The 21,422-nt window shown below is 50.3% G+C and overlaps 1 long non-coding RNA gene across 1 annotated transcript; it reads right to left on the bottom strand.

Annotated features, from left to right (window-relative positions):
• Positions 1-5,774: 5,774 nt before the first annotated feature.
• Positions 5,775-20,821, bottom strand: LOC122478466. The gene is made up of 2 exons (XR_006296012.1): positions 19,871-20,821; positions 5,775-6,028 (listed from the first exon to the last, which is right to left on the bottom strand). It is a non-coding gene; the product is annotated as an uncharacterized LOC122478466 (long non-coding RNA).
• Positions 20,822-21,422: the final 601 nt, after the last annotated feature.

Below are 21,422 nucleotides of genomic sequence, written 5' to 3'. Positions count from 1 at the left end.
TTTTTTAATAAACTGATTTGAAATGCTGGTTACCTGCAAATATTTAAGTGCATGTTTGAGAAAGAATATAAACTGTGACCAATCAATTGAGGCGTCTCAATACGGTCTACAGGGCAAAGACATACATGGTCACCGACTGCAATGAAATTTATATTTTGTGGGAAATGACAGCGGCCAGATGCATTCTGCCGGGAACCAGATTTTGAGCAACGCTGTCCTCTCCTGGTACAAGCCTTTACAAAACCCACTTGAGCCTCTGTGCCCAGTCTGGACACACTCGTCTGATTTCACAGTGAGCCAGGGAACTACTGGGTGACTTTTTCCTGTTCTGTCTCATTAGATTAGCTGTCTTCTTAAATTTCTGGGCAGTGATCTGAAGTCTACCTAACTGGATTTTAAAAGTAAAGGAACCCTATGACACTTTATAAAAATGAAACAATTTGTTACACATTCCAAAAGTAGTTTTAAAAGACTTAAAAGAGGGTTTATAGACTTCTAAAGGCAAAGTATGGGAAAAGAAAAACAGAAGACCCCCGCATAACACTGAAAAGGAAAAGGGTAGTTTTCAGAGGGAAAATGATCAAAGTATTTTGGTAACAGCATGGGTGAAATATACCTAATACCTATTTGTATATACCTAACACATATACCTACGTACATATTTGCCTTCATATTTATAGCTTTCCTAAGATTAATACCGTTTACTTTTTACCTTAAACAAGGATAACAAAACCCTGATGGCTCTTAACTGAAGCTCTATACTATTATTTGAATTCCAGTCAATAAGATGAAAGGTTATATTCTCAGATAAACGGAATTGGGTTTTATTGTCTTCCTACGCACGTAAGCTTATCCCACAGCTTTTTGTTTGGTCAGTTGGCCTTTTTCCCCCTCTGGCACACGAAATGGAATCTAGTTGCTGTCCCTGCTGTAACCATGCGCTCCACCAACAATTTCTGCTCGTGGCAAAGTCGGAAGGAAGCTCGCTGCCGGGGACACTGTGCAAGTCCCTGCAGTGGTCTCCCCAGGGGAGTCATTTAGATAGGAAACCTGCTTGGGCCTGAGGGCAGCTGAGTTTGACATTTCAAAATGTACTGAAGCAGGCAGAAATATGTGAGACATATTTTGTAAAGGATCTCCATGCGGACAAAGCATGTGGAGCTAAATCCTATCGGGGAGGGGGTGGTGGTTCTGGGATGGGGGATTCGGTTTACTGCCACAGCCGGGCAAGAAGTCAGGTGGAGGCGAAAGGCCATACACAAAAAAATGTAAAGCAGAAGTGCCAAAGGCAAGGCCACACGAATTCAGGGCTCGGCTCTGACTCGGTGCCGCCGTGGCCACCGGCAGGGAGGCACTCCGCATCTTAAGACAGGTTGTGCAAGCTCTTTTCCAAATGCTTCTCCCTAAGTCAGCACATTTGGACTTTGAAAAGCACGTTTCCATAAAAAGCGGGTTATAAATGATCATTAAGCTCTCAGTCCAGGACCCATTGGGCTTGGGCTTACGGCTTATCTGAAGTGCTCATTACGACTACAGCTTATCTAAAAGGCAGCCCTTGTAGGCGCCTATTGATTTCTCTGAGCCACTGTGAATCTAGGCAACAGTAGTTAAAAAAAAAAAAAAAAGAAAGAAAGAAAAAGAAAAATCCAAGAGGTAACAGCGATTCTCAACCATAGCTACACATTATAATCCTAGGGGCTTTAAAAATACTACAGGTGATTCCATTTTTTTTTTTTTAATATTTATTTTTGAGAGACAGAGAGACAGAACACGAGCAGGGGAAGGGCAGAGAGAGAGGGAGACACAGGATCCGAAGCAGGCTCCAGGCTCCGATCTGTCAGCACAGAGCCCGACGCGGGGCTCGATCTCACTAACGGTGAGAGTGTGACCCGAGCCAAAGTTGGAGTTTAACTGACTGAGCCACCCAGCCACCCCCAGATGACTCCATTTGTATGAAATGGCCAGAAAAAGCAAATCTACAGAGGCAGAAAGCAGATTAGTGTTAACTGAGGGCAGGGGTGGAACTGGGCACTGACTCTAAAATGGCCTAAGGGATCTCATCGGGGTGAGAGAACTTCTGTAAAATCAGACTGTGGTGACGGTCACACGATGCTGTCAGTTTGCTAAGAAATCACTGAGTTGGGGCGCCTGGGTGGCGCAGTCGGTTAGGCGTCCGACTTCAGCCAGGTCACGATCTCGCAGTCCGTGAGTTCGAGCCCCGCATCGGGCTCTGGGCTGATGGCTCAGAGCCTGGAGCCTGTTTCCGATTCTGTGTCTCCCTCTCTCTCTGCCCCTCGCCCGTTCATGCTCTGTCTCTCTCTGTCTCCCAAAAATAAATAAACGTTGAAAAAAAAAAATTTAAAAAAAAAAAAAAAAAAAAAAAGAAATCACTGAGTTTTGGGGGCGCCTGGGTGGCTCAGTCAGTTAAGCGTCTGACTGCGTTCGGCTCAGGTCATGATCTCGCAGTTCGTGAGCTCAAGCCCCACATCAGGCTCCATGCCGACAGCTCAGAGCCTGGAGCCTGCTTCGGATTCTGTGTCTTCCTCTCTCTCTGTTCCTCCCCTGCCTGCACGCTGTCTGTCTGTCTGTCTCTCTGTCTCAAAAATAAACATAAACATTAAAAAAGGAAAAGAAAGAAAGAAATCACCGAGTGTTGCACTTAAAACGTGCAAATTCTATGACATCCCAAAGTGGTTTCAGAAAGATTAATACCCGGACCCCAAGCCGGAATGACCGAATGGAACCTCTGGGGGTAGGGCCGGGCATTGTTGTAAAGCTTCCCCGGCCATTCCAAAGTAGGGCGAGGGTTGAGAACCCCCGAGGGAGGAGGGTCAGAGGACCCAAGCTGGCAGGTGGCGCGGTAATCACCAGGACGCGACAGAAAGAGGGTCCAGCAGTAAATGGCTGGCAGTAGCAAAAACAGAGGGGCTCCCATAGAACGGGCCGCGGCCGCACCCTTGCTGGGTCAGTACTGCCTGGAACGGGGTCTGATGTGTGTGACTCACAACCGAGCTCACGCTCCTGCCTTTGCAGGCTGAGTGATAAGAACCCGACGGCTGGCGGACTCTTAAGGTTCACCGCAGGCAAAGAAGGAGACGGAATGCGGTACGAGCTGAGTCAGGGCTCTGGGGTCAGACAGATCTGACTTGGGAGTCCCAGTGCTGTTGCTTGGTCGCTGCAAATATGAGTGCCCATGCCTTCCACAGTCAAATGGGAACGATGGTCATAATAATGCCACCACCACAGTGATCGTTTAGCGACGCCATTCATCTCCTTCGGCTCATTAATGTGGTCCCGGGTGAGGGTTCACGGAGCGTCAGCTGTCCGGAGCAGTACGACAGACGACCGCCACCTTCAGATAACCCCCAAGCGAAGTCTTATCCGTGGAAGGCTTCTGCAGTGACCAAGCGTTCTAGCTTCTCCCAGAAGTTACGGCCGAGTGCAGGCCACACAAAGATAAAACCACAACAGAAGCGGGCAGCCCGTTCAACTACAACAAAGAGTTGGCTGTGGTCACACTGCGTGGGCTGGAGGCCCCCAAAGACAATCACAGGCACGTAACGCACAGAAACTCAGAGACCTAGTACGTGGTGAGTTAGCAAAAACCCTTCATCGAAGGATCAACGTCTCAGTCCTCTGTGCCTGACGCCGCTGGGAATGAGGCTATACAAATGCCAGCCCTGGTGGTTCTCAGGTGTGCCTTCCCAGAGGGCCAAAGAACTCTCTGGACAGAAACCATCTTAGGATGACCTTGCTATGAGACGTGGAGATCTTCATTCATTCAGCCGGTATTCGTGGAGCCCTCTCTAAATGTCAAGAACTGGGGAGGCTAGAAGGAGAGAAATGAGCCGCAGTCCCCACCCTTGGGAGCTAAAAGGAAAGACAGAAATGTAAAGAACCAACTTTGTTCCGAGTTTCTGGGAGCAGAGAGAGAAGCAGAATGGATTGTGTGGCCAGGGAAGGCTTTACAGGGAAGCAGCCTAAGCAGACCCCAACAGGATGGGAGAGGGAATGCGCAAAGGGTCCTACACTAGGGCACAGAAGAAGAGGAGAGGGGGGCCTGGCTGAAAAGAACCAAGAACCAGGAACCAAGGGGCAACAGGGAGCCATTGATGGTTCCTCTGTCCTGGAGTGGCATCAGATTTGAGTTTCAGAATGAAAATTCGGACACTGGAGGACAGGCCAAAGGTAGGAGAGCATTCGAGGGCCTCTGCAGTTATTCAGGGAGTGAACAAGAACACAGGCAGGAAGCCCTCCCAGCCCGATCGGGCCGATGCCATGCTGCTATTTTAAAAGAAATGGTAGGACTGACTCACTGACTATAAACCATCAACTTGAAAAACGCTTTAAAAAGTTCAAGGAAAACCTATAAAATGTGGAGGTCTCTCTGATCAGGAAATAAATCAGAACAGAAGCTAGAATTCATGGACCATAACTCAGGTAATCACCCAGCTTTCCAGGACTAGATTAAGCTTGCATTCGTACATTCCTCTCTGTTATGAAAGCACTTTGGCATCATTATTTCATTTTATTCTCTTACACGTACCCTTATGGGGCAATTTTTATCCCTATCTCACGGGTGTGGAAACTGGGGCAGCCACCCGTTAAATAAATGACATGGGAACCGAAGCCTCTGGACCCTCAGGAAGAGCAGTTTTAAGGTCCCTGACCAAAGCGGACTCTCTCCTCATTTGTTTTCACGCCAGATTCTGGTCCCAGCTCCACCACAAACTAACCTTAGGCTCTAAAAAGACAACTCGTGACATTCCTGTACCTCACTTTATTTACGTTTGCATCAACCATCTCATGCAACTTTTAGGAGACTGCAACAAAACAGAATATTTGTGAGAAAAGAGAATATTTGAAACCTTCAAAGCTGTGCTTTGCAAATGTACGGTCGTATCTGTATAAACAACAATAAATGCTACATATTTTTCAAGGCATGCAAGGCAGAGAATTTGGAATAACTGTGGATCCTCTAAGTGTCTAGGAGGAGAACACAATGCAGATGTAGCCCAGAAAGTTCCATGATCAGCGTGGTGCAGAAAATGAAGGGAAAAAATGTTCACCTGGAAAACTGGGGTGAGGCTCTTTGGCTGGATGACGGCGAGATTCTGGGTGGACAACACCATAAATCTTCACTTGCCCTTTTTTAAAGGTCAAAGAAAAGAGTGTTCCAACACCGTGGCTTGATGGAGGGAAGGACGCTATTGATGACTCAAAACAGAACGCGAATTTTTTTTTTTTTACCCTTAAAAAGAGGCTTTTCCCCCAAAGGATATTCAGAATGATGAAATGGTCCCGGAGTGGAACAGTACGGCCCATCGCTGCACTCGACCCCACAGGGTGTCATGCATACTTTGCCGCTAACCTTTTCACTCAGTCAGTCACTGAGCAAATATGTGTTGGAGTCCCTTCCGTGAGCCATCGCGAGTAAGAGTCACGGCCCCTGTGCTGACTGGGCGCAAGGGCTGTCAAGGAAAGTAAGCGATTATGCTCCAGCGCAGTGAGTGAGGCACAGGGCCTCCGAGAGGAGAGGGCTGTCGTCACCACCATCACAGCTAACTAACGTTTACTGAGCTCATACTATGTGCTTGGCACTGGTCCAGGTGCTTCGTAAGAGTTAATCCCCTTGACATTGGCGGTAACATCCAGGGGGTAAGTATCGTTACCTCCACGTTAGGTAGGAGGAAACGGAGGCACTGAAAAGTGATGTGACCCGCTCCAGGTTTCACGGGAGGGCGCTGAGTCTGGGCAGTTTTGCTCCCGAGATCCCGTTCTTCGCCTCTGTGTTCCGAGTGCTTTGCACGTGTGGACCCACTGAATCCTCAAGATAACTAAGCCATCGATGCTATCACCATACCCATTCTGGAGATGAGAAACCTAGACGCAGAGATGATGATAACTTACCAAAGGTTAGAAGTGATGGGAGGGCATCTGATGCAGGCCTGAGACAGCAGGAAGGTTTTCTGAAACTGGTGATGGCTCGTGAGACCTACTCCGTGAGCTGGATGTAGAAGCTTGGGTGCTGAGGAAGGGTATGTGAAGGCAGTGAGGACGGAGGTGGGAAAGAGAGCGCGGGAAGAACACACGCAAGGCGGTAACGGGGGTGGGAGAACCGCGGGCCCCGGAAGCCCTCAGGCTTGGGTGTGTGGGGCCTGCTGGAGCCTGAGGGGGAGCGGGAGGTCAGGGCCGCCCACCACGGAGGAGGGCAAGGCACAGCTGACGACACCCCCGACCCTGGGCCCATCCGAGGCTCAGACAGGCAGAGCCTGCTGAAGAGCGGTGGGAACGACCGAGAGGAGGAGCGGTCCCTGCCGGCCTCTGCACCTCAAAATGAGCATCGGGCACTGGTCCCCTACCGTAGGGAGGGCACGAGAGCTGAGGAGAGTTCTAGCTCTCCTGAGGCAGGCACACAAGTCCTACTAAGTTTGGGGGTAAGGCAGGACAACCGAGATAGACAAGAGCCGCCAAAGGAGACATTTCCACCCGACCCTCAAATAAGCGGAAGCCTGTGGCGAACTGAATGCGCCCAGAGCCACAGCAGAGCCCAGACTCCTGCAACGACAGACTAGCAGAGCTGAGTGCCTGCACGAACAGCCTGACACAAGAGGTGTGGCACTCTCAGTGTCCACACGCGGCTAGCATCCCGTCAAAACTCACCACAGGAGAAAAATAGAAACCATGCATTATCAGGACACACAGTCAATGGAACTAGATCCAAAGACGGCCAAGATGTTGGAATTCTTTTGCAGGAACTCAATTACGGTAAGTACCTTAGAGCATCTAGTGAAAAAGGCGGGCCGAATGAATGAGTAGATGAGGGGTTTCATCAGAGGTTTGGAAGTTGAAAGAAATTATCCAAACGAGGGGCACCCGGGTGTCTCAAGCCAGTTAAGCGTCTGACTTTGGCTCAGGTCATGATCTCACAGTTTGTGGGTTTGAGCCCCGCATCGGGCTCTGTGCTGACAGCTCTGTGCTGAAGCCCGCTTGGGATTCTGTGTTTCCCTCTGTCTCTCTCTGTCTCTGTCTCTCTCTCTGCCGCTTCCCCGCTCGTGCTCTGTCTCTCTCAAAGATAAATAAAAACATTAAAAAAAATTTTTAAAAATGACCCAAATGAAAATACAGAGAGGAAGAAATTGGAACAATATCCAAGAACAGTGGGGCAGAGAACTACTGAATACCCAGTGGCTGGGAAGTATCCAAATTTAATGAACAATACCAATCCACTTATTCAGAACTCCAAGAACTCCAAGCAGGATAAACACAGAGAACAACACACCTAAAAGGATCAAGGTTGAAGTGTTGAGAAAGAGAAAGAGAAAATCTTGAAGGCACACAGAAAAAAAAAAAAAAAAAAAAAAGAGGCACTTAACGTGCGGGGGAGCGACACAGGAATGACGGCTGACTCATCATCAGAAACACTAGGACCAAGTGACAATCGAGTGGCATTTTAAAGTGCTGAAGGAAGAAAAAACGAACAATCCAGTCAACCTGCAATTGCACACCAAATGCCAATATTTCAAAGATGAAGACAAAACTAGTAACGTTTTTGTAAGTAATCTCTACAGCCGATGTGGGGCTCGAACTCACGACCCCAAGATCAAGAGTCGCGTGCTCTACCAACTGAGCCAGCCAGGCAACCCTAAAATCATGACATGTATCAAAGAGACGAAGGTTAAAGACACCTCATCTCCTGAAGACCTCACCACGGCACGGTCGTGCGGAGGGGAGGGAGAGGGAGGCGGAGAAGGAAAGAATTTAGGCATCTGCCAGCTATACTGGACCAGTCTGGGTGGGGATAGCTCTTAGGGAAGGATGATGCCAGCGCTGACTCGTCATGGCCGTCTGCAGTCCCGGTCAAAGGAGGGCTGTGAGACTGCACCCAGGCACCCTGGGAAAGAGAACCAGACAGACTGACAGTGACGGCAGAAGGATGTACCAAACAGTCCAACTACGGATGTTTTTTTTTCCCCCAGGCTAAATGTTATTCTTGATGTCACGCCTTAAGCTTCACTGTGCGGGCACAGGAGGCACAAGAAGTGTTTGTTAGAGATTTATCTACTTTCTAGTAAAGTATTAGGAGAGTTTAGCATAAAGAGAAGACTGGCAACTTTCAGCTTGCAGCTTTTAACTTCTTAGGTCTCTGACATCTTGGGAGAATAAGGAAAAGTTCTGGTTGCAAGTCGGCTTGGCAATTTACAGTTAACTATTTCCCAGCCTTGACACTTTTGACATTTTGGTCTAAATAATTCCTTCCTGTGGGCTGTCCAGAACACTGTAGAATGTTAACAGCATCCCTGGCCCTTACACGCTTAAAACCCAGTGGCAACACGTCCCCCTCTCCCCAGCAGGGACAAGCACAACCATCTGGAGACACTGCCAGATCAGGGGGCGAGGAGGACGGCAAAACTGCTTCCGGTTAAGAACCACTGGGATAAAAAAAAAAAATCTTTAGGGCTGCCAGGAAGGCTAAAAGATAGCAGTCTTTTTGTGTGAAAGTCAACGTAACTTAGTCACATTAATAGGACGGGAGGCTTGCAGGAAGAGGAGGGACGCTGCTCTGACTGTGTAATGGCCTGTTTTATGAGGGCTATTCCCGACGATGTCCATTTGGGGGAGTCCTATATCCTGAGAAATGAAAGAACACAGAAACTTGCTTCACTGCTTTTCCAAAGACCGTTTCTTTGCTTGGTGTCCTAGGACTTTTTATGAACTGGTGACAGATTTTTTAATTGCCAAGAACTCTGTACCTTTTTCTCAGTAGTTAGTTAGTTAGTTTGTTTGTTTGTTTGTTTGTTTTTTTAATGGGATATACGAGCCTTTCTGAGGATTTTCTTACATCCTATTGTCCTGCCTTGGACAATGAGCGAACAAATAAAACAGCCCCAGGGCTGCTTCTTAATCAGTCATCTGGGACTTTTTCTGAATGGCTTTTAGTATCATCTTTTCTAATTCCCAGATTTTTTTTTTTTTTAAATACCTAACATTTCAGTGGACTGTAATGAGAGAGAAGAAATACACACGTGTTCACCCGGTCACCCGAAACGAAAACGTCTCCCAGAATGTCTCAAGTTCACGAGAGAATTTTCCTACCCTGGATAATTTCAGGAACCTACTGGTGGAGACAAGCTGTTGTGCTCTAGCATATTACTATGGTGGTTGTGTTCCTAAGGATTTATGAAAAATCCCAAATTATACGGTCAACGCCTACAAAGGCAGGAGGGAAAACAGAACGAAGCACGTTCAACTGGCACCGGAAATTCAATGGCATCACTGGGAAAGCGTCCCATTCCATCTGGATATCACTTGAACGGGCGCTGGTCTTTTCTCATCACGCTCTTAGCAGCATGAACACCTCACACAAGTATACCTCCTTTGCCACCCACAACCCAGAAGAACAGAAAAATACTCAGAAAGTGTGAGTTCAGAAGGTGCTGGCCCCTTGTGGGCGGGTGAGGTGGCTAAGACTGACAGCCCAGAGCACATCTGCTGCGGGTCAAAGCCCCGTCCACCACCTAAAAGCCGCGTAAGTGTGAGCGGGTTCCTTCGTGTCTCCGTGCCCCCGTTTCCTCGTCCGAAAAGTGGAGACGTTAAGAATTTCCAACTTCCAGAACTGAGTGGATTACAAGAGATGATATACGCAACGAGCTAATTCCTAGAAAGCTCAAAATGTGGTCTTTGTTGTGATGACGTTAAGTGGCTGAGAGTGTAGACTCTGCAGACAGACTTGCTGGTTCTGTGACCTGGGACAACCTAACTGAAGCTCTCTGGGCCTCTGTTTTCTCACCTGTAAAAGGGGATAATACAGCACCGATTTTGGTATTAAATGAGTCAACCAAGACTAGCACTTGGGAAAAGGCCTGGCAGATGGGAAGCACCCAAACACACGTAAGCTAGCAGTGTTACAATTATTTTCTTTGGAAGGATCTTCCTGGCAGCAGTGTGGAAGGTGCGTGGAGGGCTGGGGAGGGAAGACACACCGGTGCGCAGGGAAACTGAGGAGTTGAGAATGAAGAGACCGGAGGGAGAATGGGAGATCCAAGTGAGAATAAGGAGCCCCCCCCGCCCCCCACCCCAGCCCTAAAGCAGCGGAGAAGGAGGGGAGGCGACAGAGAGCTATTACAAAGATACAACACGCAGGACGTCGTGACGTGGCGTGGATGGAGAGGGAGAAGGAATCCCCTAGAATGGCCACCACGTTTCCACGCTGAGTGACCGGCTAGACAGCGAGGCTCTTCAACTGCGGAGAAAATCTGGGAGCCTCTGAGGTTGGGGTCAACACGGTCAGCTCCGGAAATGCCGGATTTAAGGGGTCGATTGAGCGTGCAGTGGAGACGTCCGGTGTGTTTCTTGCTATGAGGTTCCGAAGCACAGCAGAGGCGCCCGGAAAGGAAACTCAGAGCGTGTTAGCAGGAGCAGCAAAAAACACTGCTTTGGGGGAGTTTGCTCGGAACGCAGATCTGGGGAGAAGACGAAGGCTAAGCACAGAAGCCTTAGGGGCAACGCAGCCCAAGAGCAGCCCAAGAGCAGAGAGCAGCAGGGAGGCCGGGGAAGAAGCCCAAGAAGCCGGGAGTGTGGGCCACCAGAGCAAGGATGAAGGACCGGCCGAGAATGCTGAGTGTGGCAGGGAGGGCAGGAAGGTGTGAGGGCGGTGGCTCCCGGGAGCCAAGACGCAGGGCGCCGAGCGCAGACAGAGAAGCAAAGCCACGTGAAGAGAGACGCGAGCTGTCGCAAACCTGAACATCGCGAGTGGCAGAAAAGAGCCAGTGGAGAGAGGGAAGCTGGAAATGCAGAGTGGCCAGAGGAAGGCCGAGGAGGGAAGCCCCGGGGAGGGGGAGAGCGGTGTGCCTGCGGGAGGTAATGACCTTGACGGCAGGGAAGGTGGAGGCAGCAGGTCTTCTCTGGGAACTGGGAGGCAGGTCATCAGGTCATCAGGCCCAGGAGAGTGGGTGTGTCTGCAGAAGGGGTGGAGTAGGTTTGAGGGAAGTAAAAGTCTGGCAAGAAGGCTTAGGAAAACGGGGCGGGAAACTGCGCCAAGGGCTGGAAGGCAGCCTTTAAAGCCCAGCTGAGCTTGGAGGCCGTGACAGTTGGGCCGGCCTGACCCTCCACGTGAGACGATCTTTCTGGACCACGCCCTGCATCCCAGGTACAGGCGCCAAGAAGCCCCAGATGAACGAGCCTGGCTGTGGCTCTGCGCAACAGGTGAAGGAAAGAGGCCGGCTGGACAGAAGGCTGGAAGGGATGTGAAAGACACCCTCTGTGACTGACTGAGGGCAGAGAAGGAAAGGGACCCAGCAAAGCACAGAGGGGGACTGTTCAGGAAAGGAATCCAAAAAGACAAGAGACTGGAGGATGAGGTGGACGATTTGGGTTCCAATTTGAGAAATGGTTCTTAAAACGCCAAGGCACATTTCTTTCTGGAAAGGAATGCCAGTTTACATTCCCAGCTGTGTATGGCTGTGTGACGGCCTTCGTCAGTTCTCCCAAGACAGCAACATATCATCATTTTGAGCTGTGCCAGTTTAGTAAGTGAAAAATGCAGTCTCAGAGCTTTGGGTTTCTTCGGTTAGTTACAATTTTGAAATGAGTCTTATATACTTACTGGTCATCTGTATTTTATCTGTGAGCATTCTGTTCATGGCATTTGCTCACTATAGTGTGCTTTTTTGAGTGAGTGAGAGAGAGAGAGAGAGAGAGAGAGACAGGTTAGTGTAGGAGAGGGGCAGAGGGAAAGAGATAGAGAGCAGGAGGGAGGGAGGGACTGAGGAAGGGAGGGAGGGAGGGAGGAAGAGAGAGAGAGAGAGAGAGAGAGAGAGAGAAAATCTTAAGCAGGTTCCATGCTCAGTGTGGGGCCCAACATGGGACTTGATCCCATGACCTTGGCATCATGACCTGAGCTGAAATCAAGAGTCAGACGCTCGACCAACTGAGCCACCCGGGTGCCCCCGTCGTGCACTTCTTTCAACTGATCGATAACACAGCTTTATACCTTAAAGATCTTAATGCTCCGTTGTGGCTGCTCCTGTTTCCACCCAGTCATTGGCCATCATTTTAATTATGAGATAGGCAGACAGAAGTTTAATTCCTGGTGGTTAAGTTTATAATGGTGGTTTTATTTGCGTGGTTATCTTTTATTGTTCATTCTCTGTACTTTTATGCCAGAGCGTGAAGAACTTTCCATCTTTTCCTCCGTTCTGTGGTTCTGGGTTTTCACTTGAAACTCTTCATCCATTTGGAATCGACTTTGGCCCCTAATGGTGAGGTACACTCTACCCCGCCTACTTTTTCCAGTGCTAACCTGTTGTTTCATACTGTTTCCTCCCTGTCTTCTGACGCCTCCTCACCTCATGCCGCCTTCTTAAATGTCCCAGGGCCGGTTCCCAGGTGGTAGCAGGAGCCCCGTCTCACCAGCGTGGGAGCGCAGCCGGGAGGCTCAGGCGGCCAAGGTCAGACAGAGAGCCGGGGGACCACACGGACTCAAGTCCAGTTACTCTTTACTAGACTCCAGCTGCCCCACAGGAGTCTTCGTTTTCTTAAGCCCTCACCTAAAAGCTTTGAAAACATTATGGAACGGACTAACTATCAAAAGAAGCCGATTATTCAGGGAAAGTAATTTCATGTGATCGCCAGATCTCATCGTGGAGAATACCCCATCTCAGCTTTTCTGGGGAAGGCTCTCACAGACGTCAAGTGTGTGTTCTGGAGAACAGCGGAACACCACCCACCTACACCGGAGGTAGACACCTGTAAACAGCGCTTCTCCACAGATGTGTTTCTAGCGTGGGGGCCGTGACTACACATCTCTCCAGGAACTAGCCCGGGGTTCTTGGCCGTGGGCTTGAAGAGGTCTGTGGAGTCCGTGAAATTCTCTGCCAATCTGTGTGTGTGGATGATTTTTGGGGGGGGGGGGGGAAGAGGCGGTCAGAACCTCCATGTAACATCTACAGGGAGCAAGGTTTCTGTTCCTAAAGACTGTTCTAAGAGTCAAAGGCTGCAGTTAAGTCCACTGCCCTGTGACCTGCTGATCACTTCTTTAGAAGTTATATTAACATATGTTGCCGGGGCGCCTGGGTGGCTCAGTCAATTAAGCATCCGACGTCAGCTCCTGTCACGATCTCGCGATCTGTAGGTTTGAGCCCCGTGTTGGGCTCTGTGCTGACAGCTCAGAGCCCGGAGCCTGCTTCGGATTCTGTGTCTCCCTCTCTCTCTGCCCCTTCCCTGCTCACATTGTCTCTCTCTCTCTCAAAAATAAAAACCTTTTAAAAATTAAAACCAACGAAACAAATAAAAACCTATTGCCACATAGGCTGCATTTCAACTTTCTCTTCCAGTTCCTTCCTCAGTCCAAGTGCACTGTGATTGTTTTCTCCATACGGTTAGGCTACCTCAATTCAGTATTCTGCCTTTAAGCCACACGCCTGCCAATCTTATGACTGAGCCTTGGAACAAAGGCTCAAACATCAGACACACTACAAGGTGTGTGGCTCCAAAAGCAGAGGCAAAATGCTTGTAGATTTCCACTGAGAACCACTCAGATGAGGACATTCGCATTTAAACACGAGTTCACCTTACCACATTTCTGGAACGCCTAATTAGGGTGAAATCACACGCCCTTTAGACAATATTGCTATAAACAATTATACAGCTACACATTATTTTCGAGGCTAACCAATTAAATGAGGGATGAAAAAGAAACTGCTGAAAGAAAAGGAAAAGGAGAAATAAAAACATAGATAATACATACGTAGAAATTCAAAGAAGTCACAAAACTGATCAGCTATGACTAATTTAGCACATCTTTATTTAGTACATAAAGATATAGACAGACATGAACATCACTCACGTTTGCCAACTGAACTAATCAGGCACTCTTCCAATGACAACAGAGCCCTCAGGAAGCACAGAAAACCTTTGTGTCTAGAAAGAGACGTGCCAGGCTCATGGGAAAGGACATCAATCCTCCCCAAAGTTTAGTTCACAGATATGCCAGGCCATCAATGCCTGGGATTTACTTATTTTGGGGTTCTCAGGACCCACCCCGTAGCAGGGACCCACTAAATATATGGATTAATGTGCTCTCGACCAATCACAATCATAGAAGTTTTCTAGGAACTAGAAACGATACCAAAATTCACTTCTACACAGAAATGGGAGACAGCAACTGAAAAGGAAAGCCAAAGGAGCCCAGCTCTGCCAGAGTGAGAACACATTACACATCCACAGTTATTATCGGCACAGTGTGGTGTTGGTGCGCACAAACACACCCATCCGAAGCCACGTGTCAATGAAAACAAAGTCAACAGAAAGTCGAGGCAGGTGTGAGAATTCTATGGTTCAAAAAAGAGAAGCATGTGAAACGAACGGAAAAGCGAATAATCACTGCGTCACCGATTTCAGTAAATAACGTCCAGACATAACCCGAATCACGCCAACCCCTCCCTTCTTCGCCCCTAAAGCCACGGTGCTCAATAGTTTCTCACGTCAGTCCCACGCCATTGTCCTGCTCTGGGGGCCATCACCTCTCCCTTAGGCTGCTGCGATCGCTTCCTGCTTCCTGACTCGTCTTTCCCTCGTGTCCCTTCCCCTTCCTCCACAGTCCTGGCTCACCTGCCACCACAGGACACCTCCTCAATCACCAGCTTGGCTTCCTCAACCTTCTGCACATATGGGCTCCCCCAATTCTACTGCGGTGGTCCTCAAACCACGATCCCCCAAAACTGGCCCGGAAGCTTTTCGAACAATGGTCCTCCACCGATGAGCACAAAGGCCGATCCATACCGCCCGTCTCTAAAAGTTGACGTCCACGGTCACAGGTGTTCGTGTGTTTTAGTCCTGCCATCTTGGGGTTGTCTGAGGAACGTTACACATCCTAGCGTGTCCAAGAAGGTAAAAGCCGTGAGAGTAGTGAAAAGGTTCTAAGGGGAGATGAACAAGCATGATGCAAATTAAGGAAATGATACGCTTCACCGTGAGAAATGATGCCTCCACCGATTTTCCCATACAAATATGGGACACATTCATTTCAACCTTAGCAGAAAAAATTAAAAATTGTCTATTTTGGGGAAAGATGGCTGTCAGCGTTTATTAAGCAAAGAAAATAAGGGTACACTGGTTTTAAACCTTGTTTACTAATGTTGATTTATTTTGAGAGAAGAGAGAGAGAGAACAAGTTGGGGAGGGGTTGAGAGAGGGAGAGAGAGAATCCTAAGCAGGCTTCAAGCTATCAGCGCAGAGCCTGACACGGGACGGGGCTCGAACCCATGAACCGTGGGATCATGACCTGAGCCGAAATCAAGAGCTGGTTACTTAACTATGAGCCACTTAAGTCCTCTGATTTTAGAGCTTCAAAGCTTTTAAGAACCAACTTACTCTATCTATTGGATGGAAATGCATCCAGAGGCTTGTGAATTTAAACACCACAATTGCTCTGGCCTTAAGAACATATGGATCTACAAACAGCCATTAGTTCACTACCTCATTGGAAAGTAAGAGCTGGACAGACTTTTCCCACTGCCGGCAATCAGACAGTGTCGCCTTGTTCCAATGTATAGTAAACAAACAAGCAAACAAACAAAACATGAAGTTAAAGGACAAAATGGTCAGTAGGTTAGGTTTCCCCCGAGAATTTTTCTTCTCCCTGGGAATCCTCTACCACCCATCACCCCTACCTTCCTGTTCTCAAGATTATTCAAGTGTCACATGTCAGAGAAGGCTTCACGGACCCCTGGGCACGTCTCAGCGACCCCATGCCAGCGCCCACGCTACATCTATCCTGCACCCACCGTACCCAGTGAAGTAGAAGTACTTTCGTGTATTTCCCCAAGGTACCGATGCGCATGGGTTCGAGTGGCCAGTCCTGTCTATGCATCAGAGTATCCAGCGACCACGTGAAGTCCAAGCTGATAGACTTATAAATGGAGCTGGTCATTGCTTAGAAGAATTTCTGTGCAGTTCTGAACGTTTATTTTCATTTGAGTACCTTGTCACTCAGTCTACCGCTTATACTATAAACTCTTTAGGAGGCAGAAATTTAACGAACCCATTCAGAAACGATAGAAAAACTGCTAATGAAACGTGAATGGAGAGATCAAGTGGACAACTAGGCCCAAGTATCTCTGATAAGGCAGACACGTAAAAAAAGAACTGTGAGAAAGGACAGAGAGAAACATGCTGGGACCAATCAAAAGGAAGGAGTCTAGGCAAGTAATTAATAAGCTGTAATTCACAGGGAATAGCAAGACTTCAGAAACGAGTCTTAAAACCTGGAGAGAGCTGACATGAACTTAATATTGTTTTCGTGTCACTGGCTACAAAGAGGCTCCTCCTATTCAAAAGCAGTTTCTTCTATAATCCACAGGGTCGGTCGGCTTTTCAACAGAATCCGCTTTATTTTCTGACCGTTGTATCAAACCTGTACCTAGTCGTGAATGCGTTCCCTCAAGATTCTGTCACTGCACTCATTATGTGATGCACCTGAGGAGAAGAATGTGAACTTGTTTACCTTGTCATGTGTAAATAAATCAAGGTGTGGCATTCCTACTTCCTAAGGCCTGCTGGAACAAGTACAACCGGCTGTATTCAAATTATCTGCTTGTAGGTCTCTCTCCCCACTCCAATTCCTAGGAAGCCGTTATCTTTTTAACCCCAGCATTTCACAGGTTCTCAGCAGACAGGTGTTGAACCGAACCTGGTGATTCAAAAACGAAATTGACAACTGGCAATTAAATGACCAAATAACACATATAGAAAACTCATCAAGAAATACAAATATGGGACACATTCATTTCAACCTTAACAGAAAAAATTAAAATAGGTCGATTTTTTACAAGACAGCATCTACAAGTCAGCACAGCGTGACGGTGAAACGCGACATTCATCATATCACGCACGGTGACATACGATCCAGTGTAAGTTATTTGCCGCACCGTAACTCAATGACAGCACTATCGTTTCGAAGACAATTTAGCAATACTAGGACGACATAAAATGTCCTACGAACGTCATGATTTCATCAGAAGAAAATAATTTAGAGAGAAATAGCTATGACCATTAAAATTTGGATTGGCCATGTCAGACCAAAGTGGAAGCCCAGATGTCCCACGTATGGATAAAATCCAGCTCAAGCTAGCTAAGCCAGTTGGAAGACAATTGTGAGTCCAGGTTAAAAAAAAAAACAAAAAACAGTTCAAACAGTAAGAGACTCTTAAATACGGAGAACAAACTGAGAGTTGATGGGGGGTGGGGGGGGGAGAGTAAAGCGGGTGATGGGCCTTGAGGAGTGCACCTGTTGGGATGAACACTGGGTGTTGTATGGAAACCAATTTGACAGTACATTTCATTAAAAAAAAAAAAGAAGAAGAAAGAAAAAACCCTGCAAGTTTGAACTAACTAAGGCCACCGAGAGGCAGAGACCAAGTCAGAGACGGTCCAGAGGCAGAGCTGCCAGATGGCAGGGAGAGCCTGGATATAAAGAAGATGGAGGAGAAAGAGGGGGATCGCAGGTGACAGAGGAGATGCAGTTCCGGCATTCAGTGCGCCAGGGCGGGTGTCCACAAACTCTTCCTGCAAAGGGCCAGGCGGTAAATAGCATGGGCTCCGTGGGCCATACAGTCACCGTGAGATCTGCTTGACTGTGCTGCTGCAGTGCGTGGCTGTGATCCAATAACCCTTTTCACAAAACAGGCAGTGGGCAGGATTTGGCCTACAGGCCAGAGGTTGCTGACCCACGGCCTAAGGAATACAGGGAAAGAAGGCCAATTTGAGGATGCAGTTCATGAGCTGAATTTCAGCAGGACTTTTAAACAGAGAAGTTCAAGACAAAGATCAATCTAGAGATGAAGAGATTCCAGGACTAGAGACATAAAATTAAGGAGCACCCAGAGGGGTTCAGTCGGTTAAGCATCTGACTCTTGATCTCGGCTCAGGTCACGATCTCCCGGTTTGTGAGTTTGAGCCTCGCGTCACGCTCCGCCCTCACAGCGTGGAGCCTGCTTGGGATTCTCTTTTCCTCTCTCTCTGACCCTTCCCTGCTTGTGTGCGCTCCCTCTGTCTCTCTCCCTCTCGCTCTCTCTCTCACTCTCCTAAAATAAATAAATAAACTTAAAAAAAAGAAAAAAGACATCAAGTTGAAAGTCATCAGCCGTGTGGCGGTAGGTATGGGGATAGGACCAGGGATACGGTCTGAGAGGACAGAAGATGAGGCACACCTCCCAGTCCAAATACGGGGGCGGACATGCAATGGCACTTCAGATCACTGTGGCCCTGGAAAGGCAGGGACATTATAATCTAACCCCCCTTAACTCAAACTTTTTAAAAAAGAGGGTCCTATTTTGACTTGGAGTTCTCATTCCCTTTTCCAAAATAAATAACCTTAAACTTTCAAATTCATAGATGAGAACGAAAACTTCCCACTGGCTAGAAAATAAGGCAGTGCTCCAGTGTTTTTTTCTTTCGAAATATTTTACGCTCCAAAATTATATAATAGGGGGTATAGCTCAGGGGTAGAGCATCTGACTGCAAAATTATGTAACATATACGTAAAGCACAACGAATAATGATAAAGCAAATGTCCCATCCCCATCTCAAGAAAGCGTTCACTACCAAAACACCACGGTCCAACTTTTCATTCGGTAAGAATCAGTCTCGCAGCTAGAGGTCAGAGCAGGCAGCCCAAGGCCAGATGAAGCTTGCAGATAGATTTTCTCTGGCCTACGTCCAGCGGTTTCTTTTCTTTTCCTTTTTCATTGCTGATATTTAAGTATCAATAAACTTCACACAAAAAAATCACCGTTCTGGAGTATCCTTAAAAATGAGAAGGTGGGTGTTCCTGCACCCACATTCACCATGTCAACAGGTAGCTAGACTTGCCAAGAGCAAGCAAGCCCGTGCAATGAGCTAGTTTTGCTATTCCTCGCCTCTCTCTACTGCCCTACAATTACCTTCCCTTCGCTTATTAATTTTACCTGCCTAGCACTTGAGTCTGTGACCCCTAGTTACAGAACATCACTGTGGTTTCTAACTTTTTGGAGTAAGGGGGCATTACGTAGAGTAAAAGGCAAAACAAAACAAACCAAAACACAAAAAACCATCTCAGACTCTCTCAATAGGAGCATTACTGCTGACTAAACCAGCTCCATAACCCCTTATCCATCACTTTGAAATCTAAAAAACAAGGTTTTTGGGTAACTTATTTGGTAACAAAACTGGACCTGAACTAATATGAAGCCATTTACAATCTTTAAGTGTTCCATTTAGCATGAAGTACCTTTATATTTTCACTCTAGAAATATTCACATATTCAACAAAGGGCTGCTGACCCACACCATGGATTATACAGTAACAGCATATGTACATTTTAACTTTTCTAAAATCTGGAAAAGGGGCGCCTGGGTGGCTCCGTCCATTAAGCGTCTGACTTCGGCTGGGGTCATGATCTCGAGGTCCGTGAGTTCGAGCCCGGTGTCTGGCCCTGTGCTGACAGCTCAGAGCCTGGGAAGGGGGCAGGATGGGGGTGAGGCCTGGGGAAAGCTTGGGTCCAGACCCCAGAGGAGGATGCTCAGCGGGGCCGGGACAATGGGCGGCAGGGACCCGCGCTGGTCGGAGGGGGGGGCGGGGGCGCGGTGTCCCGGGAGGTCGGCCCGCCCCGCCGTTCCCGGGGGCTTGGGCAGCGGCTCCGAGCTGGGCGCCTGGCCGCTGCGTGGCGCAGCCTTCGTCCCTGGCCCGCAGCGGACCCGGCGTGGAGCGGGCGGGCGGCCGGGCCGGAGAGCGGGGCCCCGCGGGGCAGCGGTTCCGCCCCAGCCCGGGACACGACCCCGACCCCCGGTCCCTGACAGGCGCGCTGCCGGCCGGCCCGGCACGGCTCACTCACCTGCCCACGGTCTGGTTGGCGAGCTGCTTCGTGGGGTTCAAGGGCAGCGGCAGCGGCGGCCCGCGGGGCTCGGGCCTGGCGCGGCTACATCGCTTCCGGGCCGAGGCAGCGGCGGCGGAGGCGGCTGCTGCACCTGCTGCGGGGGCTGAGCGGCGGCTGCGGGGGCAACTGTGGCGGCGGCGGCTGCTCCGGCTGTGGCTGCTACTGCGGCCGCTGCCACGGCTGAGCGGCGGCGGCTGCGCCGGCTGCGGTGATACTGTGGAGGCTGCGGCGGCTGAGCGGCCGCTGCTGCTGCGCTGGCTGCGGCGGTGGGTGAGTGGCAGCGGCTGCTCTGGCTGTGGCTGCGGCTGCTACTGCGGCGGCTACGGCGGCTGAGCGGTGGCTGCTGCTGCGCCGGCTGCGGCGGCGGGTGAGCGGCAGCGGCTGAGCGGCGGCGACAGCGCCGGCTGCAGCTGCTACTGCGGCGGCTACGGCGGCTGAGCGGTGGCTGCTGCTGCGCCGGCTGCGGAGGCGGGTGAGCGGCAGCGGCTGCTCCGGCTGCGGCAGCTATTGCGGCTGCGGTGGCGGCTGAGCGGCGGCTGCTGCTGCGCCACCTGCTGCTGCTACTGCGGCTGCGGTGGCGGCTGAGCGGCGGCGGCTGCGCCGGCTGCGGCTGCTATTGCGGCGGCTACGGCGGCTGAGCGGCGGTTGCTGCTGCGCCTGCTGCTGCGCAGGCTGCGGCTGCTACTGCGGCTGTGGTGGCGGCTGAGCGGCAGCGGCTGCTACTGTGGTGGCTGCGGCGACTGAGCTGCTGCTGCGCCAACTGCGGCTCCTACTGCGGCTGCTGCGGGGGCTGAGAGGCGGCGGCGGCGGCGGCTGCTATGGCGGCTGAGGCGGCTCCGGGGACGGAGCCCCGCCCTCGCCGCGTGACTTCCAGTGCCGCCCTCTGCCAGGCTCGGGCCCTCGCGTGGCCTGGGCCCCGCCGCCCGAGCCCCCGCCGCCCCCCCACCCCGGGCTGCCCCGCAGAGCGCATGGAGCCCCCAGTCCAGGCGCCGCCTGGGTCCCGACTCCCGACCCCTGCTAGGCGGGGCACCGGTGGGAGGGGGCAGCAGGCGCCAGCGGCATGACCCCGCGATCCTGGCGGCCCGGAACAGCCACACCCGGGCTTGGGGCGCTCTGGGCACGGGGCGGGACCCGCGAGGGGGGCTGGGGGGGGCGATGGTGGGAGACGCGAGGGGTTGGGGTAGGCGGGAGCCTCCGGATGCCCCCTTTAGGACTGTGCCCACGCGCGGGTGTAGACCTGTTTCTACCTCCTAGGTGGATGGGTGCTGGCACTGTGCACATTTCATGTCAATTACAAGAAATTGTTACCTGGAAACCACAAGCTGCAGAGCGCTGTGTGCTTTGATTCGACTTCCCGGGAAAGTCCAAGGCGAGAGGCATTTTCCCCCCCGCAGGTGCTCACAGGCACCTGGGGACCCCCAGGGATGGCCGCGGGGCAGTGGGTGGAGGGTAAGGGATGGGAGGTCGTGGGCAGGGGTCTCGCGGACCCTAGCAGCCCCGCGTCAGGTGT

The sequence above is a fragment of the Prionailurus bengalensis genome, unplaced genomic scaffold (genome assembly GCF_016509475.1).
Source record: "Prionailurus bengalensis isolate Pbe53 unplaced genomic scaffold, Fcat_Pben_1.1_paternal_pri Un_scaffold_68, whole genome shotgun sequence".
In the NCBI taxonomy this organism is placed as follows: Eukaryota; Metazoa; Chordata; class Mammalia; order Carnivora; family Felidae; genus Prionailurus; species Prionailurus bengalensis.
This window is presented reverse-complemented; position numbering and strand designations above follow the sequence as displayed.